General features: G+C 47.0%; 1 protein-coding gene across 6 annotated transcripts in view; it reads left to right on the top strand.

Annotated features, from left to right (window-relative positions):
- The window catches only part of NAV2 (neuron navigator 2), a 425,616-nt gene that overhangs the window by 271,867 nt on the left and 128,397 nt on the right, over positions 1-25,352 (top strand). The window lies entirely within an intron of this gene.

Here is a 25,352-nt window from a genome sequence, read left to right as displayed (position 1 = left end):
AATCACTCAGCCCTTGTAGGCAGCTGAGCAGGCAGTTTAATCAGAGGAGAAAGAACAGTTGAGCTCAGGACATGGTGAAAGTAGAGAAATTCTCCAGCTTCCCAAGCCTGCTCGCGCCACTGTCGGCAGTGACGATAGATTTAGCAGGCAGAGGACAGGACGCAAAAAAAGATTTCCTGGAGAACAGCCCTGTGGAGAAATGAAGTGTGGTCCAACTTTGACATGGGCAGCTCAGACCGTTACTCATAAGAGCAAATGTTGGCTTAGTAATTTATGGGGAAGAGAGGGGGAAAAAAGTGGGGGGAGAGGGGTGCCTTGTCTTCTCAGGAAAACTGGGCCCCGACTGCTTGGGAAATTCCTAGCTTGCTTTGTGATTTGGTCCCTTCCCACTCCCACCCCTGACCGCAGAATCCTGCAGGGAAGGAAGGGGAGGAGTGAATGAAAGTGGGCGCTTTGGAGAGAAGAAAGTCTTCTGAAGGGACTGCCCGCCGCCTGCTCGCCCATCCTCAGCGACATCCTCCCACACATGGGCTCCCCTGGACCTGGAAACCCTTCCTGGGGCCTGCCTTCTGGGGAGGCTCCAGGCAAAAGGCAGTAAATTGCCATTTAAAAAGTGTTTATGGAGTTTGTTGTGTACTGGAGACTGTGCCGAAGACAGGAAGGCTGAGGGAAATGAATGAGATGCAGAGCATCCCTGAGGATGCTCATGGAACAGGCAGGTGACAGGTCAGTGTCAGGGCGGGGAGCTCCGGAGAAGGGAAGCTGCAGTGCCTTCCAAGAGGACAGTGAGTGGAGACGAGGGTGTGCTGGGAGCTGGGGGCCGTGGCACGAAGGCCAGCCTGGCTGCTCTGCTCTGGGCTCGGTGCCCCGGAGCACGCTCCCGGGCCCGTCTCAGAGCTCTTGTGTGGCTTCAGTGAGTTCATGCCCGTGAACTTGGCCCAGAGTCTGCGTGGACAGAGCACTCAGCACTGTGTGTGGTGTCCCCCACCAGCAGCAGCTATAGCACCTTCAGGACCTGTGAGCTGAGCCTTGAAGGATAAGCAAGCAGCCAGGCAGACCGAGGTCAAGAACAAAGGCATGAAGACATAATGGGTGCGGGGTGTAGTTCTGTAAGAGTGGTGCGTTGTTTGGGGGTGGGTTGGCTGGAGATTCAAGACGGGTGGGGGTGGGCTCAGGCCAGGAGCTCTCAGAGCCCAGGGTCGGGTGACGCAGCTCTGGGTAAGGCCAAGGCCCCAGGAATGGGGACATGGGGTCAGAGAGACTCTCTCCTAAAACTCCGCCTGACCTGGGGGCATGTAGGCGCCAGAGAGTCAAGGCCAGCTCCCGGGCTCCAGCCTGCGCGGCACTGTCTGAAATAGCTGATGTCTGTCCATCCTTTGCCAGCTTGCCCTCTTGCCTCTTGGCACCGCTCACTGCCCTTAGACTGTCTCAGGCCTCCAGGCCACCCCCGGACCAGGGCCGGCTGAGTGTTTCAGCAGAGTATGTGGCAGCCTCTGGAATGTAATTCCCTGGGCTTTAGGAAAACCCCACTCCCGCAGCCTTCCAATTCTTGCCCTGGAGAATTGCTCCAGGCCCAAGGGGGAGGCTGACCTGTGCTCAGTAGTTAAGTCTAACCCAAGACAGATGGTGGTAAATGTTCACAGTGGGAGGCAAGATGTGGGGGGTCTGACAATAGGGCAGGCCCCAAGGGGACCTCTTCTGTTCTCACTTTCTTCTCTGGGGACCAGGCTTCCCTCATCTACAGATGAGAATATTAACGCCTGGAGTTGCGGTGACTGATTGAATGAGGTGACATGCGCAGAACTGCTAGACCCTTCCACACCGTTCTCATAATAGTGATGGTGTTGCCCAGATCAAATGGGATACGATGCACATATAATACCCAGTTCAGAGCCTGGTGCGGGGTAACAATATGCACTATATCCCATTCCCTTCTGCCCTTCTGTTGGAACAGACTTCCTGCCCTTCACAGGGCTCTTCGTTGGTGAGCATCATCAACGCAGCCGCTTTGGCCTTACTCAGATCAGCCCCACGTATCCAACCAAGGGAAAGTCTCCATTAATCTGTGCTGCAAAGAGATTGCATTTTTAATTATTTCAAGTCAACACATTTTTAACGAGGGTCTCCTCCATCCCAGGCCTTGCTCTGGGGTCTCTGACCGACAGGATCAGTTCTCAGGCTGACCATGTGGTACTCCTTCTTTTGCGATCTCACTTTTGATCAATATAGGTCCTCGTCAGGATAAAGCGGGGACTGTGAGCTCACAGTTACCAAAGGATGCTTACACATGCAGGAAAAGCATATGCCCACTCCGCAGCTCTCGATGGATGATGGAGTAGGGGCCAATGTATATCACACATCTTCTGTGTGCCAGGTACTATATATATCCCTGAACTTTATAGGATGTTTTCATTTTACTAATAAGAAAAATGAAGAGCCAAGAGGCTGATTGTTAACTTCATTGCTTTTAAGCCCATGAACGAGATTTTTAACAGAAGGCTGCCTTTCCCTTCGTGTGCCGGCATTTCATTGTGATCTTGGTTCCTCTATTTGTTCTAGTAGAGTATTTTCTGCTTTCTTCAGGACTACCCTCTCTAGTAGAGTCTGCAGGCTCCTCTGTCTCTACTCAGTGTTTTGCAAAGGTACCTTTTTTAAAAAAATTCGTTCAATCGTTTACTTATTTTTGGCTGTGCTGGATCTTCGTTGCTGTGTGTGGACTTTCTCCAGTTGCGATGAGCAGGGGCTACTCTCTAGGTGTGATACGCGGGCTTCTCATTGTGGTGGCTTTTCTTGTTGCGGAGCTCAGGCTCTCCAGTGAGCTGGCTTCCGAAGCTGCAGCACGTGGGCTCGGGAGTTGCGGCTCACAGGCTCCAGAGGGCGGGCTCAGTGGTTGTGGCACATGGACCCAGTGGCCCTGTGAATGTGGAATCTTCCCAGACTAGGGATCGAACCTGTGTCCCCCGCCTTGGCAGGCAGATTCTTGAACAATGGACCAGGGAGATCTGCAAGCGTACCTTGAGTGGAGAGATCTGTGTCACAGGTAGACCCGAAGGTCCTCTGTATTTCCTGTTTAGCCTTTGCATGGCTCTTATCTAGAAAACCCAGTCTCATTTATCTTTGTCTTCAGCTTATAGAGCACCGAAAGCACCCTTTCCAGCTATTTTGCAAGGGCCAGCAGCTACAGAGTGGCTCTACAGATTTATGATGGCAAGGTTGGAGGCCACCAAGCTCGAGTTGAGGTAAAGATGAAAAGAACCATTTGGACGAGGTTGGGAGTATTTTGGCCCTAAAATAGACCATATGTGCCTGAACTGAGATCAAGATAAGAAACTGAAATTTTGTTGGGAACTCATGATCCTCTCACCATGCTGCTCTGGAGACATGGTCGAATGGAAGAAACTTGAGATTCGTGGTCAGAAGATCTGACCTTCATATTCCTTGCTTGCCAGCTGTGTGACCTTGGCAAATTGGGTTCCTTTTCTAAGCCTGTCTCCCACTTATTCAGTGATAGCCTGCTTCTTCAGTGTACAGAAAAAGAAAGGAGATAGTGTTTTGAAAGCGTTTGGCACATACGGAATGGTCGTTCCTTTTGGGGTTTTGGAATCATCGCCTCTATTTGCTTTCCTGCTCTTTTATCCTACTTAGAATGTTAATTAAGATGAGGTAATACCATTTCCTATTCTTGAGCACGATAGCCAGATACATGCTAAGTGGGTGAGAGTCTGTCTGTGTATTAGGGTTCGTCAGAGGAAAAAACGGTGTTGCATCTCAAGCCCAAAGACAGCCTAGAGGTGGAATTTTCTCTTCCCTGGGAACATCTGTCTTTTATTCTCTTTTGACTTTCAACGGATTAGATGAAGCCCACCCATATTTTGGAGCATAATCTGCTCTACTCAAAGTGTACTAGTTTAAATGTTGATCCCCTCTAAAAAGCAGCTTCACAGCAGTATCTAGGCTAATATTTCCCCAAGTGTCTATGTATCACAGCCTAGCCGAGTTAACCCATAAAATTAACCATTACAGTCTGCCAGCAGGCTGTGTAGTGTGGTCAGTAGGAATGAGTCATCTGGGTCAGGAGGCAGCTTACCTGTGGTCTAGAGACAAAGAGCAACACAGCTTGTAGAAACATCTGTGAGGGCTCGAGGCTAAAACATCCTACCTGGGATATGACCACAAATCACGAGTCTGTGCATGCCTTGGAAAATCATCACACCCCCTCCAGAATTCCCAGGTCCTGATAAGAAATCTCCCCGTGAAGTAGAGGTTTTGATCTTTCCTCTCAATCCTGACATGGGCGCCTCTGGAGGGATGATGATTTTTTTTGAGACTCCAGAGTAAAATAGGATTCAGAGTCTGAGGAGAGGCCCACATCTGTCTCCAGGATCTTCCAGCTATAAATCAAGCCCATATTCACCTCTTGATCTTATAACAAGCTGGAGACGGGGGTCTGTGTTTCTCTCTGCTGCAACGTTGGAGTCCGTGTCCCAGTTCCCAGAGCTTTGTACTTGTCATTGAGCAGGCATCTGTTTTGAAATGAGAAATCTCACATACTTGGACAATGAAGTTTAAAGGGTAAAGTCAGCTCAAGTTGTTAGGAACGTGGGACAGAATAAATGTGGTGTTGGCTCTGCTGAGATGGGAAAAGGCCACAGAAGTCAACCAGCCCGCCTGCTAGCATGCGGCTTTTTGCCTGTCCTGCAGCAGTGGTACCGGAATTCACAACAGCTAAGCTGCTTTGGGGTCTCTCTCATGGGCTGGGCGCTCAGTGGAGCTCATTACACGCGTTATCTCACTTGTCCTGTACATCAGTTTTTTGAGATAAGGGCTGCTTTTCATCTTCTGTTTATGATTGAGAAGACCAAGCTCAGAGAGGTTAGGTTACTTGATTAGGTCACACAGCTGGTAATGTTACTCAGTCCAGACTGGTACCACTCACTGCACAGCAGCCCAATATATTGAGGGATGTGTTGTTGGGTAAAGGAATGGCAACTTTATTTAGAAAGCCAGCAGATGGAGAGGATAGTGGACTAGTGTCCCAAAGAACCGTCTTATCCAAATTAGAGTTCAGGCTTTGTTTACACTGAAAGAGAGGGCACGTGATTGGTTGGTGCAGACTTCTTAAGGTCAGAATCCTTCGCTCTTGCAGCAGCCCACTGTCAGTCAGATGCTATGTTCCTGTAATCCTCAATAAGACACATGTTATCCTCTGTTCTACAACTGTTTTTCTCTATATGAATGGAAAAGTGAGCCTTGAGAAGTATCCTGTCTATTTCAGGCTATAGACAACATTCTCAACTTGTAGCAAAAGTAATAGAACACAAAGCAAAAGAAACAGATCCAATATGGAGTCACGTTTGTTCTTCCCTATTACAGTAACTGATGGGACCAAGTGTTTAACCAGGCTGAATTCAGAGCCTGTGCTCCAGAACGCTGTAGTATGGCTTCTTGCTATATCTCTAATTATATGGAGGGCAAGACCAAAAAGGAGGAGTGGGCGTCTGTGAACATTACAAACCCTTGTTTTGCCCTGTGCCATATTAGGGAGTGTTGAAACCATATAAACAGATGGAGGGTGATGTTCAAAGGGTAAGGCTTGGAGTGTTGAGCTGCATTCAGACTTTCACTTGGCCAATGCTTGTGGAAGGACCAGAGAGGCTGTGGCTGGGGTGGGGGCAAAAATGGATACTTTTGTTTGCCTCAAAAGCATTATTTTGAGTTTCCTTTCAATTAAATGGCTCAGGTTTGGCTATAGCATTAGAAACACTTGTATCAACAGTCTCCAGGTACTGGCCCGCAGACAGTGAGTGAGTGGGGGCAAAACTGATGTGTGTGTTTTGGAAACAAAAACCAGTGAGCTGGTCAGAGTCAGGAAGGTTCAGAGTTTGAGCCCTTCCTGCGTGGTGGTTTCTTGAAGCACCTCACTGCAACGTGGCTTCAGGCCATGAAGTCTCATCAAAGTGGGCGTTTTAGTCACCGGCGGTTTCCAGCCTTTGTGCATGTGATACGTGAACTTCTCTGAGGAAATTGTAGTCGTGTAGCCTCCCACCCGCCGCAAACCCAAACAAAACATACAATTACAAGCTCAGCGCCACCCGGAGACCCCAGAACCATGCACGGCACGTTAGAGCTTTATTAATCGAGTGACTTTTGCCTTACGCTGTGGGAGTTGTTAATTAAAACCACTCAACCGTTGAGTTGGAAGAGAGGGAGGGAGACAGAGAGATTGAAGACAGCTAACAGCCGGGCTTCCCTCCCGCCTTGGCAGGCTGGCGCAGCTATTTTAGAGGTGGACATAGGCTTTACGGTTGAATAAACCCTTCTCCAGAGGTGTGTGTGAGGTTTCCTGGGAACGGCTTTCGTTTAATGCCCTGCAGCCAGGCCTCCTGCGCACAAAGCTTCTGACCAAGTATGCAGAACAGTTAACAATAAGGATCATGGTGATAAAAATAGCGGCTACCCTGTATTACTGTTTAGAGAGCGTTTCTAAATGCCTGGCTTGGTGTGGGGCGCTTTATACACCTTGTCTCTTGTCAGCCTCACTGTCGTCCATGTGGTCGTCCGCTCCTCCCAACAGGGATGCAGGGACCCGCAGGGCATCTGTATCTTGCCCAAGGTCACAGAGCTGGTGAGTTAGGGAGCCGGGACTCCCACACACCTGACTGCAAAGCAGAAGGGCATCCACCCTGTCTCAGGGTGTTCATTGAGAACCCTGTAATCTGCGTAAACATGTTAAAAATCTAACCCCTCTTGTCCCCCCCAAACCTGCTTCTCCTCTTATATTTCCATATCCATTTCTCTTCCACAGCCAGAAAATCAGAAAGAATCTCAGACTCTTCTGTTCTGTTGTTCCTGGAAGGCTGGTCACCAGGGACAGTGGATTCGCTCTCTTCACTGTCTCTTACCGTGGTTTCTTCCAGTCTTTCTGCTCGTGTTTCTCCCCCAGATGACTCCATTTGCCCTTTGCTTGCTTTCTGCACCTCGGATCCCAGTGCTTATCCAACAAGTCCATCCTACTCTTGGGTGAGAAAACTCCTTCTAGAGTATTAATCTGATTACATGATCCCTGCTTATCATTTCTCAGTGGCTCCACCTTGTCTAGCGGGTAAACTCTTGAGTTTCTGTGGCTGTTTAATAAATGACTCCAAAATCTGGCAGCTGGAAAGCAGTGTTTGATGATGCTCACAGGTCTCTGTCTCAGAATTGGGACAAGATTACGGCTGAGATGGCCTGTCCGTGCTCCCCACGTCTGGAGTCTCAGTGGGGAGGCCCCCAGGGCTGGACCTGGCTTAATAGTGGGGGTTCATGCTGTTCCATAGAGAAGGCGATGGCACCGCACTCCAGTACTCTTGCCTGGAAAACCCCATGGGCGGAGGAGCCTGGTGGGCTGACGTCTATGGGGTCGCACAGAGTCGGACACGACTGAAGCGACTCAGCAGCAGCAGCAGCATGCTGTTCCAAAACTTGTTCACTCACACGTCTGGCACTTAGGCTGGGACAACTTGAAGGTAAGGACACCCGTACCTCTCTCTGTGGCTTGGCTTCCTTTGAACCTGGAAGCCTCCAAGCCCCAAGGACAAGTGTTACCGTGAGCAAAGCAAAGGTGGCCTTTTCTCCTCTACCTTGGAAGTTGCAGAGTGTCTCTTTCACCCAGCTGTGTTGGTCAAAGCAGTCACAGGCCTCCAGATTCACTAGAGGGAGTGTAGATCCCACCTCTCAGGGGCACCCTGAAGAAGACCATTCGGGGTGGCAACGTTGTGGAGCCGTCTTTGGAAAGTATATCTGCCCTATCCCACCCCGTGCCTTGTCCAGCATGCTGAGACACCCGGCCCTCCATGGTCCTCCATTGGAGGCTAAGTTTTGTGAAGACAGAGCTTGTCTGTCTCACTGACCACGTATCTCCTGTGCCCAGCACAGTGCTTGGCACAAAGGAATCCCTCCTTTTCATGGGGAACTAATGAGGGATCTGCTTGCCCTGGCCCACGTCTTGTCCTCTCCACTGTCCCCTGAACGCCCATTCCTCCCCCACTGGCATTCTGGTCCTGCCACTCTGGACCACTGACCTTTTCCTTGGTGGATGTACCATGCGCTCAGACCTCTGTGCCTTTTACACGTGGTTGCTCTCTCTCTGTCCATAAATCCCTCCCTGCTCCGTTCCCACCCACCTGCTGCAGTCCTTTAAGAATCTGCTGAAGCTGGGAAGCCTTCCCTGACGATACCAGCAGACGTCAGCTCCCCTCCGGTGGGTCCCAAACAGCTGGTAATGCCTTGCAGATGGCTCATCTCGGTTCCTTTTGCTTTGTCTGTTTGTATAACTGTCTGTCCCCTAGATTAGTATATCTGTGAGCAGAGGAATTGTGTCTTTTCACACCTGCATTTCTAACATCTCCTGCCAGACCTGCTGTATATGCTTAGTGATGTGTTTGGAATGAAGGGAGAGAGAAAGAGGGTAATTATAACAGTGGTACCACTGGTACTGATGCTCCTGCTGTTGCTGCTAATAACGGCACCCAGTGGATTGCTTTTAATGTGGCAGGTGCTTCTCAGGCATTATATCATTGAATTCTTAGAGAAATCCTAGGAGGCCGATAACACTGTTATTATCCCCATTTTATACACATGGAAACTGTGGATAAAAGAGGCCACTTGTCCGAGGTCATCCGGCTACTAAGCAATACAGCCAGTTTCAGGAAGCTTGAGGACTTGGTGCTGCCACCTGCTGGGTTTTAGGTTATAAAGATATCTCTCTATAAAGATATAAATCCTACCTTCAGCTGGATTGGTAGGATAATAATGTGGGAAGTGACAGAGTATCTGCTGGCTAGACAGTGTCTCTTTTGTTCTTGGTGCCAGGTTTGAAGAAGTTCAGAATCAGGCAAGGGTTTGTTTAGGGAAGGGTGACAAGCAAGGAAAAGGGTTTGAATGTCATAGACATGTTCATAGAAGCTAGATCTGCTTGACATGGAAAATGCTTAGAAGAGCAATAGGTTCAAAAGGACCAAGCTGAGACTGTAGGTTAGACTTCCATTTTTTATTTCCTAAACACAAAGGTGACCATTAAAAAACATGCCGAAAATCAAAGCTATCCAAAGTGGGCTGGGCTCATTGTAAGAATGTGAGCCTCCTGTTCCTGAGAGTAATCAAGCAGAATCCGGAAACCTGTTTCCACGCGTTGCAGAAGGAATTGTTGCATGAGATGAGAAGCTGAGAGAAGGGACCTGTAAAAGTTCTTCCCAGCGTAAGATTCAGGGTGTTCGGTTCCCATGGAAATCACTGAGGTTCTAATAAGGATGGAGCAGAGCTGGGTGTTGGGCTCAGGAGAAGGTCTCTTTGACAAGCCAGGTTTCCGCAGGTCACGCTGGCCTGCGGGTGGTAGCCGGCACCAAAGCTATTCCTTCTGAAAATGTTCTCACACAAGCCCCCTTCAGATAAGCTCAGAAATCAGACCCGCTTCCTTCCCCGTCTGCAGGTTCTGGACTGGCGGCTTTTGGAGGGCCTGTAGAGAATCACTGTCAGCTCAGCGACTGCACACCTGCCCAGATGTTCCCTAGAGTCACACTCTCTCGGTTGTGTAATGAAATCAACAGGTTCTTAAAGTGTAAAAAGGTTACAGTATGGAGTAAGCTCGCTCTAAGGATGCAAGGTTGGGGGTCTCTGCTTTGCCCCTGCTCAGTTTGAATGACTATTTCAGCCTATCCATCTCTCATTCTTATGAAAGTAGAAACATTTGAACAAGTGGAAACCTCAGAAAGTCAGGGACCCCATTCCTTTGTCTGTGCAGCTGTTGTGACTGCGGCTCCTACAGCCGTGATGGAAGGTAATTCGAGTATCCTTGTAGACAACCAGCTTTTGCTTGATTCCCACTCCGGAGGTCCCTGCTCTAGGTTCCGGCTCCCTCTAGGCCCGCCCTTCCCAGCAGCAAGCTCCAGCTGCCCAGGGGGTGCCCTGCCCCTCCCTCCTCGCACCACCCGGGGCTCTGTCTGTCCCCAGGCTGGCCCGTTTGCCTGGATGCTGGACTCCTGGGTATCTCCTGCCCATGTGACCCCCTGAGCTCCAGCAGCTGCCTCGCTGGGGGAAGATGCACCCCTGTCCTTCGTGCAAACATGTCTGTGGCACTGTCCAGGTCCATACATGTTGAATTCGAGGGGTAGTTTTGCCTTTCCAACTGAACTCCCTGCTCCGCTGGTTTCACTTTTTACTCCGTTTTAGAAAAACCACAGACAATGGGAATTCAGCCACGGGACAACATGACTGCCTTCAGCTCCGGTTCAGGAGTCACTGAGAGTGGCACTGACATTGTTCCCTACACGGGGAACTCTGTTCATGCCATGCTGTCCCTATAATGGGACCTGTGACCCCTCCTTCCAAGCCTTTCTTACTAGCTTTCCCTGCGTGGGGGGCCCCCAACTTCCTAGAAGTCTTCCTTGAAGCCTTTAGCTAACCTAGCCTCTGTGAATATATTTAACTTTTCTCTAAATAGATTCAAGGATGTCTCACTTCTTTATATTCTCTAAATCCTTAAGACACATATTTTATTTATATTAAAACAACTTAATTCTGGGTTGTTATTTATTCTTTCATTTAGTCCACGAAGAACATTTGTTAGGTACCTATCTCAAGAGTTCTAATCACAATCTAGGGACTGTGGGCAGTGAAGCAAAAATATAAGCTCAAAAACAATAATTATGATAACCATAATTATAATAATACTGGTCCTACACTTATTGAACTTGTTGAGAGACTGGAACACAAGGAGATAAATAGATAAAACAGCTGTAACAAAATGGAAAATAGGGAAACCAAACTTCAGTTTTACTATAAAAGATTTGTTGAACATGATAAATTTATTGAGCGCAAAAATATATTAAAACAAAAAGACACAGCAGTGACTACTTCCTAGCTGTGTTTCCTTGAGTAAATCACTTAAATTCTGAGTGTCAGTTCCTCACCTGAGAAATCCTCAAACCAAGTAATCTTGCGGACCTCCCCCCAACTCCTGATCTAATATTCTGTTGTTCCGTAAGACTGTGTATTACAGGTTTTCTTCTTAATGCCTGGTTGCATTTAAAGTTTTAGAGGTACAACCTTTTCAGGTTGGTATCCTAAGTGGGAGGTGGGGAAGATGATTTTTTAAAAAAACATCTGATATTTCAACACCAAGATGATAGAGAAGGCAGAGTATGGTGAAATGAGACCGCTGCATGTCAGTGTAGAGGTGAACACAGGGGTTTTTGAAATTCTTTCCCATTCTGGTTTATCATGATATTGAATACGGTTCCCTGTGCTATGCTGTAGGACCCCGTTGTTCATCCATTCTGTATATAATGGTTTGCATCTGTTCTCCCCAAACTACCAAGCCATCCTTCCCCCGTGCCCCTCTTCCTTGGCAACCAGAAGTCTGTTCTCTGTGTCTGAGAGTCTGTTTCTGTAGATAAGCTTATTTGTGTCATATTTTCAATTGCACGTACAGATGTTATCATATGGTATTTGTCCTTCTCCTTATGACTTACTTCGCTTAGTATGATAATCTCCAGTTTCATCTGTGTTGCTGGACATGGCTTTATTTCACTCTCTTTTATGGCTGAGGAGTATCCCACTGTATATATGGACCATGTCTTCTTTATCCCTCCCTCTCTTGATGGACACTCAGGTTCTTTCCACGTCTTGGCTATCGTAAATAGTGCCGTAGTGAGCATAGGGTTGCATGGATCTTTTTGAATTATGGTTTTCTCCAGATAAATGCCCAGGAGGAGGATTGCTGAATCGTATGGCAACTCAAGCATGGTGTTTTAATCATTGAGGAGCACATCATTTGTTTTTTGGAGTTTGTACCACGTTGGACCCCAAGGCACATTTTGGAGTAGGATAGACTTTTACGAGCTTTGGTAGAAAAGGGCATTTTTCTGTGGCTCAGGGACTCAGGTATTATCTGGGGTATGCTCAGGTGGGGGCTGGGCTCCCTTTTTTTTTTTCCCAGTGGCCCTTAGTTTGTACATGAAGCCTTTTCACTTTAGGATTTTGTTTTGTTTTTAGGGTTTTTGAGAATTTCGACATGCCCTGTTTAAGTGATTTACCCAAGGAAAGGATTATGCATTGCAGCTGTTTGGGGGGAAGGGGTGGCACCCCAAAGAGGTAGCCATGAGATCTGCCTGCCATGGCTCAGGGCAGGGAGGGCCCTTCTGTGCTCTCAGCCACAGGCTGGTTCTCTCCATGTGAATGTATCCGGGGCTACTGTTGGGACTGTGCAACACATGCTTAGATGACCTCACTTAATATGGAGGGCTGGTGCTTACACACTTCAGTCTGAACTCTCCAGAAAGAAAATGACTGGTTCCCCTCCTCACAAAACTTTAACTCAGTGTTTTTTGGATGTTAAAAAAAAATTAATATCCGTTAATGTAAAGGCAGCACACTCTGAATTGAGAGGAGAGGGGGTGTGAGAAAAAGATTAGGTGTGTCTTTAGAGAATCAATGTCTCTTTAGTAGTTCCACATGAACCAAAATTCTGCCAAACTTTATAGAATACTTTATAAAAAACATTGGGCCTTTTTAGTTGTTTGTTTAAAATGGTAGATTTATAACATCAAATATGCTTTTTCAAACTCCTGCCCCACCCCAGCTGCGGCCCACTCCCGTGGAGAGCCGCCGCTCCAGGCTGCCTGGGTTCTGATTCTGAAGGTGACTGGTGTTCATGGACAAATGGAAAAGTGCACAGGGTCGGGCATCCTGTGTTGTCAGCTGTTGTGTCTACTGAGCTTGCCGGATTTAGTGGCAGGTAATTCGAGTATCCTTGTAGACACTCAGTTTTGGCTTAATCCCTGTGTTTGAAGGCCAGAGGCCTATATACATATTTCTTTGTGGTTGGAAATATATGTATTGAATTCCATTTAGAGTGAGTGCCCAGAATAATGAGTTTCTTAATGAAACTGTTACCTGGTAGAAATTTATCATCTAAGACCACACAGTGAATCAATCCACTGTACATTTTATTTACTTTTTAAAAATATTTATTTGTTTATTTTTGGCAGTATCGCGTCTTCCTTGCAGCATGCACAGCTTCTCTTCCGTTGTGGTGTATGGACTTTCCAGTTGTGGCACGCGGGCTCAGTTGCCCCACCACATGTGGGCTCTTAATTCCCCAACCAGGGATGGAACTGTGTCCCCTGCATTGGAAGGCAGATCCTTAACCACTGGACCGCCAAGGAAGACCCCACTGTACACTTTAGATCCTTTGTAGTGGCACTTGGAGGTCTGTGTGAACTAATTTACTTGCTCCAACCCAAGGCTTCCTGGCAGATACCTTCTCATCCTACAAGTTGCCACTCGAGGGTTCCTTCCTCTAAGAAGCCTTTTCTGGCCCCGCGCCCTGGTCTGGCTCTTGCTGAAGCCCATGTAAACATTCACACATCTGTTTCCCCCACCCAAACACTGAGCCCCTCAGGGTCAAGGAGTGGATCTGATTCTTGTATCCCCAGCACCCAGGCCAGCACCAGCCTTTCAGCAGGGGCTGCATAAATATTTATTAAACAAATGAAACCAGCTCAAAAGCGGGACCGTCTAGGATAGCCGCCTGCATATGGCTCTAGTGTGGTGCTTCCTGTGGCCCCCCAGCTGTTTGCAGAAATCTTTGCTGAGGCTGGGTGATAGTCCAAGGCCTGCTTTATGCCTCAGACTTCAGAAGAGCTTGCCTCCCAGTTACATTAGTCACCTTGGTCCTCCTGTTCTCAGTGAAAGTGAAAGTTGCTCAGTTGCGTATGACTCTGCAACCCCATGGACTATACAGTCCATGTAATTCTCCAGGCCAGAATACTAGAGTGGGTAACTTTTTCCAGGGGATCTTCCCAATCCAGCGATCGAACCCAGGTCTCCACATTGCAGGCAGATTCTTTACTGTCTGAGCCACCAAGGAAGCCCCCACCTGTTCTCAGTATTGCTGGGCATTTCTTTCGGGTGGGGTCTAGGTAAGACAAAGTGAAACGTACATGAACCGAAATTCAAGTGCCAGCTGGCTTCTCCTCAGTTTGATGGTAACTCTGGTTATTACTAAGGGGTGTCTACCAGGAACCAAAAGGGAAAGAGACTCTGGATGTCTGATTCCTACCACCAGGAGCTCTAGTTATCTTGGAAAGGAACACACAATTCAGAATGCTGGCACAGATTCTACCGACTTAAGGTGACAAGTGAATTTGTGTTGTAGAGAACTTTAGAGGTCGGGAGTCATGTCAGAAATCATGGGAATGATAAGGTGTAGCAGCAGCCAGAAAATTGGCAAGCATGTCCCAGTGCATAAGAAGTGCCTAGGAGGACAGACAGGTTCTCTTGAGCAAGCAGAAGGCTGTTTCAGGGTCAGGGCATCTAGTTATGATGCCCCTGCTGAGCCTTCCACAGATGGCCCCGGTCCTCTGCGTTCTCTCCTGTCCCTTCCCTGTCTGGGCTTCCACAGTTGGACTTAGGCTTGCAAGTCCACAACCAAGTGATAATATTTTAGAAGGGCCGTAAAGTTCTAAAAACTCTTATCAGGCATTGATCTGAGATGGAGAGGCCATTAGGAATCAGGAATCGGGTACACTAACCATGCACGCGCTCCCATAATATGCAGGGCCAAGACTAGTTACTGTGAGGATTAGAAATTTAAGTTACTGTTACACTGTAGTCACGTTTTGGTGACTCTTGAGCTCTTAGGGAAACTGAAGTCAGTCTAGCTCACAGTTCCTCCATCCAGGGCTCCAGATTTAAGGCAGCATTTCTGAAAGCTTGATCCTGACTACAGGAAAATTATTTACCAGAGAAAAAAAGGAAGTATGGAAGGAAAGAAGGGAGAGAAGGAGGGATGGAGGAAGGGAGAGAAATTTACTTACATATCTGTTAAAAATATAGGTTTGGGGGAAGGGATGAATAGGGGAGACAGGACATCTTTAAGGCAATAAAACATTACCTGTATGAGACTGTGATGATGGATACATATTATTATGCATTTATCAGAACCCTGAGAGCACAGTGAACCCTAATGTAAACTATGGACTTTGGTTAATAATATATCGATATGATTGATAATAATGTTAGTTGTTAGTATCAAATAATTATTAGTATCAAATAATAATGTGTCAGTATTAGTTCTTCAGTTTTAATAAATGTACCACATTGATACAAGATGTTAGGGGAAACTGGTAGTAGAGGGGAAGGAGTTTAATGGAACTCTGTATTGTCCTCCGTGAAATTTCTCTGTAAACCTCAAAATGCTCTTAAAATATAAGGTCTATTTAAAAATGCAGGGTTTGGGCCCCACTAATGGCATTCTGCATCTGTGAAGCTGGGGCCTTGAAGTCTGCATTTTTCTCAGGTTCCCCAGATGATTTGGGTATATTCTCAGGTTTGAGAATTCCTGGATATCAGTCAATCTCCTTTCACCATCTGTTTCATTCCAAGAAAGAGCTTAAAGGGGCTTTGTCTAGAGAGCTGTCTCCTGTGTGCTAGAATGTGTTTCATCTTTCAGTAGGTGGACAAAAAGCTTCCTGCTCGTGCTAGAAATACTTGCTGCGATCCCACACTGACAGTTGAACCACAATAAAGAGAATTCAGGCCAGACCAAATTCCAGACATGGGGACTGTCAAATTTCCAAAGCATGCAGCCTTTCTTCAGGAGGGTGCCCTGCCAACACCCATTTAAAACAAGCATAGTTACAGGTTGTAATGGAAAATTTATGTGTGTATTTATTTCAGTGGGCTTCCCTAGTGGCTCAGTTGTAAAGAATCCGCCTGCCAGTGTAAGAGACATGGGTTTGATCCCTGGGTCAGAGAGATCCCTTGGAGAAGGCAATGGCAACCCACTCCAGTACTCTTGCCTGGGAAATCCCTTGGACAGAGGAGCCTGGTGGCTATAGTCCATGGGGTTGCAAAGAGTCAGACATGACTTAACGACTAAACAACAAAAATTTATTTCAATAGGAGTGATAAATAAGGGTTAATTGTTGTAATCCTGGGCTCTCTGTGTGATTGTATATTTTATTAGTACAGTTACAGGATCCTTAGGCAAGTTAAACCAAAATGCTCTGGCAATCACGCTAGATGGAATTTTGTTAAGCTTGTGAAAATCCACGTTGCATCTTGCAGAAGATGCAAGAACTATAACAGCGTGTTGTCATCACCACCCAGGAATTTTACCACTTGCTCAGTCTCTCCTCTGCTGGAAGTTTGGTGGGGGCAAGCCCAAACCCACTGCAGTGATAAAGTAGAGTCTGTATGCTAAAATTCAAGGTGACTTGTGAGTTATAGCGATGCCATGTGCCACTGCTGTGTCCATTTACAGCAAAGACAAGTGAACACTTTGCTATTTGTAAACTATATATGTTGAGGGGACAGACCCAGCTGGGATCCACTTCTGCTCTAACTCTGCAGAGGGGCCACTAACATGGGGCCAGGTTGGGGTGGGTGTGGGTGAGCTAACTAGAACTGGATACTCATTTTGTATATATGTGAGGTTGACCTCCACAGCTTTCACCGGTTTCTCTAAGGAATCCACAACTCAAGATTTAGAAATTTCTGCTTTAGATAATGATCTCTAGACTATTTTTGGTTGTGTCAAAAAAGAGCTTGTTCCTCTGTGAGACGTTGTATTTGTTTTTTAAACATATATGTGCTTTCTCTCTGAAATACTGTGTATACTGTGATACCTGCCTATACCCAGGATTTACAAGTGACATGATAAGAAAGAAAACAGGAGCATTTTAGTTTTCATCACTGTGGGTCATCTTATGCCCCCCACTAGGGAGACCACTGCCTGAGGTCGTTGCTTTCCATTCTTTCATGCATATTAGAACCTCCTAGGGTACTTGTTGAACTGCAGAGTCTGATGCAGGAGGACTAGGGTACCATGGTTCTGTAAGTTGCCAAGTGATGCTGAAGCTGCTGGTTCAGCGGTGGGTAGAGGGTGAGGCAGGTGTTGATGTTTGTGGCATGACCCCTGCAGCGTGCCTTCTTCTCTCTTCAAGCAGCTTCGCAGCACCTGTCTTTTGGAAATACAGTCTATGACATCACTTTCCCCTAGTGACGCTTAACTGGGCCCCCTGGGACTCTCTGACTCCTCCTTCCCTCAGGCCTGCCTTTTCCTGCTCTTACCTCTGTCCCCGTGGCCTGCCAGGATTGAGCTCTTGTCTGACTAGCTTAGCAACATCTTTGCAGCACTCCCCAGAGAGGTGTGCTCTGGTGACTAAGTAGCCAGGGTAGGCTTCAGACCTCCTGAGGCCGGCTCACTTCTGTCACAGGCTTGCTTTCCTGCTGCACCAGGGTCAGAGAATTGAGCCTGGACTTCTGGCTCGCTTCGCAGCCAGGACGGACTCTGTAAGATGGAGTGAGATACAGATGAGCCATGGAAGAAGCGGGTGCCCCTGGAGCTGTGGATGCTCCAGGTCGGCGGCTGCTGGCCGTTGAAGGAACTTCCCTGCAGTGAAAGTGATGTCTGCCTGCCATGGCCCTGTTCTGTGCTCTGAGCCCAGGTGGGCGCTCTAGGAGTGAGCGAATAATGGCAGATTCTGCTAGAGAGGGAAACTGAAGTCTCCTATCCTCCTTAAAAGTGCAAGATACCAGCTTGGGGATTTCCTGGAGAAGCAGCCGTCCTAGAGTACAGTGGGAGGCGGTGCCCCATCCCTGCGCTGGGCAAACAGGTAGGAAACTGGTCCTGTGGATCTGCACCTCCTCCCCTCTGCCGGCAGGATTGTTGGAGGAGTTCCCCAAAAGACATGAACACCATAGAAATGTTTCTTGATTATTCATGTTGCCTATCTGTATTATTTATGCATCAAATCTTATTATTGCAGGGAAACCTAACCAAGAAAGACACTCGAACCTTAGACTTTTTCTCCAGAGGCTGCCGTGGGTTTTGTTTCATTGCATGTCAGTTTGGGATGATCCATGATAGGGCTTCCCTGGTAGTTCAGATGGTAAAGGATCTGCCTGCAATGCCAGAGACCTGGGTTTGATACCTGGGTCAGGAAGATCCCCTGGAGAAGGGAATGGCAACCCACTCTAGTATTCTTGCCTGGAGAATTCCATGAACAGAGAAGCCTGGAGGGCTACAGTCTATGGGGTCGCAAAGAATCAGATACAGCTGAGCAGCTAACACTCACTCACACACACACAGACACACACACACACACACACGATAGAGAAGCAGCAGCACCGTGTTCTTTGATTAGGATTCACCTTTATCTGGTTTTTGTGTTAAAGCTGTGTAGTGGCTAAGAGCTGAGAATTGCTCTGTGATATGTTTCTTGTCATTGAAGGTGGAAGCAGTGGGGGGTGGCTTGGTAAATGTGTGATATTTGTCTCAGCTTTTATGCCTAAAAACTGAGGGCAAAGTGGTTCCCATAGTAACATTTTAGGTGCCTAAATTTTAGTGCTTCAGTCTTCTTATTTTGCTCGAGAGGAAAACTGAACTCTCATAAGTCTCCCAAAAAGAACACTGAAAAATTTAAAAATCTGGTTTTTTTTCCCCAACCATATTTTTGCGTTTCAAATATGTCTCCGCTTCAGCTCAACGTAGCAGATTGTTTTCTGTCACGAAATCAACTTTCTTCAAAAGGATTTGGGCGGCTTTGTTAGACTCACTTGTTGGTCTGTCCTTCTATGACCCAGAGTGGAGTTTATTCATCGCACTTCTAAGAGGCTCTAAACTAAAGGGATCCTTTTACAGGTTTGTCTAGAAACTCAATTTACATCCTAATAAACTTCAAATATAAATGTCAGGCCTTTTGTCATGGAGTGAAGAGCACTGTGAAAGCATTTGTTGTTTGAGGATTTGGCTGCTGCCAAAACTCAAATGCAAGGACTTTTCAGCAGCCCACATCATTTTTTTTAACCTTATACAACAAAGTATGTGTTGATACATGTGTTCATATATTTATATTGATGTTGGCAGGGAATAGCTTTTATGTATGCAATTCTTTTATTCCATTTTTCTTTGCTGTGTTCACATTTAAACCAAAAGTGTGTCCAAAAAACACAGACATGCTGCCATGTCTTTGAAGAAAAGTAATCACTTAGGCTTGATTCTTTTTTTTTTTCTGTTTGTATTGCTTTCATTTTTTGCATCTGAGAGTTTTTCACTTTTTTATGTTGTGCTCTAATAGGAATACACTGGACTCAGTCAATGTACAAATTGCTTTCCCTCCCCTTCTCTTACCTCCCCCAATTCTTGTCAAAAAGTGATTTCCTTTGTGATTATTGAGAGCCCCTTTGTGTTCCTTATGCTCCATGTTGGGAACTTCAGGATCGAGGGGTCCTCTGTTCCCCCCGCTCTGAAGGTGGCTCATGCCAGTTTCACTTGTTCGACATTGGTGCCTCACCACGCACATTTCAAGGTGACAAGATCTGTCGACAACGCTGGAATCAGAATCTAGCGTATTTGTTCTGACAGGTCCTATGAGAGTCCAGAGCTTTTTCATAGCTCCTGTCAGTTACTCGGGATGCACCTATTCTGTTGATAAAGTTCCTTGTCCTAGGCATGTTGCCTTTGCAGGTCTCCTTTAGTTTGAGGGATGGTGAGGTCTAGTCTGCAAGGCTGATCATTCCCTGAAGGTCTGGGGTGCCTCAGATGGGATCCAGACCAGTAGCATGTTCTGGAAAATCTACAGGAGGAAATATCAGTGAGACATTGCTCACCAAAAATAGAGTGTTGAATGATGGAGGTATCGAAAAGTCAGTGTTCTCTTTCAAACGAAAGCCTGAACCCATTATTCATGGGCTTACTACCGTCATGGCTTACCCAGCTTCCAAAGGTCTCAGCCCCTCCTGGCCGCCAAGCCCTTCCTGGCTGGGCCCCAGACCCCTTGCAGCCCAGCTCCTGTCTTTGTTCCTGCTGTTCTGGGAACAGTGAACTACTTGCCATCCTCTTACCTTCCTCCCAGCTTTTGTACTTGTCATCTATGTGCCTAGATGGATCCTCCTCCTTTGACTGGCAGACTCCTGTGCACCCTTCAAAGGCCAACTTAAACAGCATCCCTCTGTGACCTCCGTCCCCTGTGTGGGCAGAGCCTGTTGTGCATCTGTCTGTACTGTACATCTACCTACTGCCGCTCATCATGTGGTAGGAGAGCTGCCTACTTACGTGTCTGAGAGCCTTGTCGGTTTTGAGCTTCACCAGGGCCGGGCAGGAGTGAGATCTCTGTAATCCCAGCCTGGCATAGGGCCTAGTACACAGCATTTGTGGAATTGGAAGGGAGGAGGGACTGCAGTGTCGCTACTCAGCGACACAGGCCGTCACTGCTGCTTAGAGTAACGGTTGTTCAGTCGCTAAGTCATGTCTGACTCTTTGTGACCCCATGAACTGCAGCACGCCAGGCTTCCCTGTCCTTCACCATCTCCTGGAGTTTGCTCAAACTCATGTCCATTGAGTTGCTGATGGCATCCAATCATCTCATCCTGTGTTGCCCCCTTCTCCCCACTGCCTTCCCTCTTTTCCAGCATCAGGGTCTTTGCATCAGGTGGTCAGAGTATCAGAGTTTTAGCTTCAGCATCAGTCCTTCCAATGAATATTCAGGGTTGATCTCCTAAAGGGCTCCTGAGGTAGCAGACCCTGGGCATTATAATGTCTCAGTCAGCCCACCGTGGCCCTGTGAGATTAATCAGTAGTTCCAAGTATCCTGCAGATGAGGAAGCTGAAACTTGGAGAAATTACCTGCCCCCAAAAGTGACAAAGCTGGAATTTGAACCCATCTACCTGCACGGTGATCTTGACCTGTTTCATTGTCTTTGTCTAAAAAATAGAGATAAAAGTAACACTTGCTAAGACTCTTTTGAAGATGTCAGGATTTCTGTGAGGCACTTAGCACAGCATCCAGCCAGCATCAGTAACCCTTAGTACTTGCTAATAGCGATGCACACAAGGGCCCTCAGCTGGCATGAGGCTGGGGAGACTGAACCCAGGACTCACTGATGACACAGCCATGCTCCCAGCTCTGATGTTCATGAGCCACCCTAGCCTTGAAAAGCAAGAAAAACACCCACAGACACCCTGGCTCTTTAACAGAGGCCCTTCCGCTCCATCCAGGGACCTCTGGGGAAGCAGCAGAAGGTGGAGGATAGTGTTGAAATCGTGCAGGTGCTTGGTGGCTTAGCCAGGACCCCAGCAAGCAAACATTAGGATGTTACCAGCACCTCATTAGGCTCCCGCACTAATGATTTATTTCCCCAAGGAGAAGGAAAGTGTGGCCCTGATGCTCAGGGATTTGGTCCCTAGATCAGCTGGTTCCCTTCCTTGTGACCTCAGGCAACTCATTGCATCTCCACCCAATGCAAGCCTCTGATAAAGCTCGCAAGATGGGACCCAGCCATCCCACCCAGCCTCCTGAGCCTTCAGGACTACAAACCTTTTCACCCTTCTGCTCAAGGGCTAGTGCAACACACCAATGACTGCGTCATCTCTAAATTATGCTTCCTTAAACTGAACTGATGAACGTCTATATTAATGTATTCAGTACGAAATTTGGGTTGAACCAAAGTATTGAGACCAGAAGAGTTATTTAAAGATATATTCAGGGCTTTTTATACTGTATTTGGTGGAATCATAATTATAGAAATAAGAAATTTAAGTTCTTGAGTGTGAGGCTAGTTAACTTGCAGTGAGAAGACATAAAATTTATTTTGAATATTATTTTAAAAATTATGATTTAATACATTTTTACAAACCTATGGAGGATGAGGTAAATTCCCTCTTTTCCTTAACCACTTCTCCTGACTCCTCCCTCCCCCCGCCTCTCTCTTTCTCTCATACACATGCATACATCCATAAAATGAATGGAATAGATTTGTAAGGAAACTGGATTGTATCACGCTGGTAGCATTCAACTCTGGCTTCCAGTCTTTGGTCCATTTGAGAAGGCAGAGGATCCTGATTTATCCCTGACTCCTCCACTGGGGAGGAGTCATCTCCCTGCCTAAACAAGATCAGAATTCCCAGTAGCAGCTGCCAAGCTAAATTAGCCTATTCGGTCACACAGTCACATCTCTCTAAGGCCCCCCACCTTTATCAGTGGTCAGTTTTTGACACCTTGCACCTGGCAATACCAGGCTGGAGGCTGCAGCACATCTCAGCATTCCAGCTCTGGAAGCGCACCAACCTCTGCTCTTGGCCTTCACAGAAAGCCAGGGCTGTATATGTGCAGGCCTCCATCTACACGTCCAGGTACGTGTGATTGCCCGACCGTGTGTGTTGTTTCACCAGCAGTAAAAAAAAAAAAAATGCAGCAGGGAAATGCAGGCTTTAATTAGTTTGTTTGTCCTTTGACAAGATCTCCCCAGTTGAAAATTTTTTGTTTATCTCTATGGCTGAGCAGGCTTTGCTAAAATCGAAATTAACTGCCTTGCTTAATGGTGCAGTAGATTGTGTTTTGAACAGCTTCCACCGAAATCTCCTTGAAAGGACATTTGATCTAGAAAGTCTAGCCTCTGGCAGAGTTACTGCATTTTGGTGTAGGTCCTTTTGTTCCTCCTTAGGCTAGTTGTAGGATGCACACATGGAGCTCACCACTGTATCTACTGGGTAGTGGGTGGATGGATGGACAGATGGGTTGACTGACAGGTGCTCAGTTGTGTCTGAACCTTTGTGGCACCATGGACTTTAGCCCATCAAGCTCTTCTGTCCATGGAGTTTTCCAGGGAAGAAAACTGGAGTGGTTGCCACTTCCTCCTCCAGGGGATCTTCCTGACCCGGGGATCTTCCCGACCCGGGGATCTTCCCGACCCAGGGATCTTCCTGACCCAGGGATCGAGCCCACATCTCCTACATTGGCAGGCAGATTCTTTACCACTAGTGCTGCGTGGGAAGCCCCTGACTGGCAGGTAGACAGTTTAATTGCCATATGACTTAGATGTCAAATTTTCTGACGTTTAAGAGGAAGGAAAACCTGTAATTGGTTTCCTCCCAACACGTTTTTGCTAAACTTCGCCCTATGACAGTGTCTTTGGATTTCATTCAACAAAAGCAATACTTGTTAAGCACTTAGTATGTGTTAGGACGTGGAATATAGATTTGAACAAAATAAAATAGTCCCTTCTCAAAGAGCTTACTATCTAGTGTGGGAACCAAGAATCAAAAAGTCATTACACAGGGTTTTCCTGGTGGCTCAGTGGGAAGGAGTCTGCCTGCCAGTGCAGGAGATACACGTTCAGTCCCTGATCCCGGAAGAGCTCACACCCTGTGGAGTAACTAAACCCATACACCACAAGTACTGAAGCCTGAGTGCCCGGAGCCTGTGCTCTGCAACAAGAGAAGCCACTGCAATGAGAAGCCCTCACACCACAGCTAGAAACCCTTGCAGTCGCAAAGACCCAGCACAGCCAAAAACAAATAAATAAAAAAGTTTAAAGTCATTACACAAATCATTATTTAACTATAGCTATGATGGCTGGAATTTTTTGGGTTTTCTTTTTTCTTCTTTATTGAGGCCTAAGTCAAGTACCATAAAATTCTTTTTATTTTTTTAATTAAAAAATTTTTTATTCTTGGCTGCACTGGGTCTTTGTTGCTGTGCATGGGTTTTCTCTAGTTATGGCGAGGGAGAATGGCTCTCTATTTGTGGTGTGCAGTGTTAGTCGCTCAGTCGTGCCTGACTCTTTGCAACCCCATGGACTGCAGCCCACCAGGCTCTTCTGTCCATGAGATTTTCCAGGCAAGGATACTAGATTGGGTTGCCATTTCCTTCTCCAGGGGATCTTCCCAACCTAGGGATCGAACCCGGGTCTCCTGCACTGCAGGCGGATTCCTTACCGACTGAGCTACAAGGGAAGCCCTTTTCTTTGAGCCCCTTTTGGGGAGGGGGCAAGAATACTGGAGTGGGTTGCCATTCCCTTCTCTAGAGATCTTCCCGACCCAGGGATCGAACCCGGGTCTCCCGCGTTGCAGGCAGACGCTTTACCGTCTGAGCCACGTGTGCAGGATGCTTATTTACCGTGATGGCTTCTTTTGTCACAGAGCACGGGCTGCAGAGCGCAGGTTCAGTAGCTGCGCCTCGGCATAGGAGATCTTCCCAGATCAGGGATCAAACCCAGTCCCCTGCATCGGCAAGCGGATTCTTATCCGCTAGACCATCGCAAGTCCCTAAAATTCATCATTTTAAAGTGTACAGTTCAACCACAAACAACTGGTTTGACCGACTTCAACAGATATTCCGTTATGTTGGCTTTGTGATCGTTAATGTCACAAATAGGGGTGAAAGGGGCCACCAGAGAAGTCGGTTCAGATGCGGTATCCTGGACGCTGCCCTAAGGGAGAGTTCTCGTGACCCGAAGCAGAAGCCCTCACCCAAGACGGCTCCTGTGAGAACTTTCTTCTGTGACCCTACTGGTTCTGGAAAACTTCCACAGCATCCTATAAGTCCATTTTTCTAAGACTATATTCCAGGAAGTTCCTAAGCTAGACATAGAAGAATCTCAAGTATTGAGAACCCTCAGGATCAATCCCATATATTCTAAAGCCAAGATACCAAAGGCAGTGAAACATTCCATGATGTACTGATAGCTCAGCTGACTGTTGCAGCAAAATAATCACTCATTCATTGGTCTTCTCACGCCCTGTTATTGGACTTAAAAAGTAAATCACTTGTATTTTCAGATGCGTTGTAAGTCTGATGGGTCCCATGGGGGAATTAAAGGGCTCTGAGTTTGATTTCTGGCTCTGCTCAAGTTTTGCTTTGCATTCTCCTCTGGAGATGGGGATGATGGCACAAGCAGTCTCCTCTGAGGGGTGTCTTGGAGTAACCAGGGTGGATGAAGTAGAGCTGCTTTGGACCTGAAGTACTGCCTCGTGCGTGCATGCATGCATGCTCAGCCTCTCAGTCATGTCCGGTTCTTTGCGACCCCATGGACTGTAGCCCGCCAGGCTCCTCTGTCCATGGGATTTCCCAGGCAAAAAAGCTGGAACAGGTTGCCATTTCCTCCTCCAGGGGATCTTCCTGACCCAGGGATCGAACCCATGTCTCCTTCATCTCCTGCAGGCAGATTCTTTACCACTGAACCACCTGGGGAGCCAAACTACTTGCTACTGGTAGTTAATCTTTCAGGAGCTGATCTGATTGGTGGATAGTCAGTTATCTATGCAAAAAGTCTCCAGGGGTCTTCCCTTCCCATGACAACACTGATTTCATAGGAAGCTGGCTCTGTGGCATCAACCTAAAGTTTAGATAAGTAACATTACTGTTATTCAGAGAGCTGGGACACTCCCCTAAGACATCAGTATCAAAGGTGAAATTTACCATTGCACATACTTTAAGATAATCACTATTTTAATAACATCTTCTGTTTATGTGATCCTTTACAAATTATAGAGCACTTTGATACTCCTTATCTTACTAATTCCCATGCCC

The sequence above is a fragment of the Bos javanicus genome, chromosome 29 (genome assembly GCF_032452875.1).
Source record: "Bos javanicus breed banteng chromosome 29, ARS-OSU_banteng_1.0, whole genome shotgun sequence".
Classification (NCBI taxonomy): domain Eukaryota; kingdom Metazoa; phylum Chordata; class Mammalia; order Artiodactyla; family Bovidae; genus Bos; species Bos javanicus.
The sequence above is the reverse complement of the archived record's forward strand: the minus strand, read 5'-3'. Positions and strand labels throughout refer to the sequence as shown.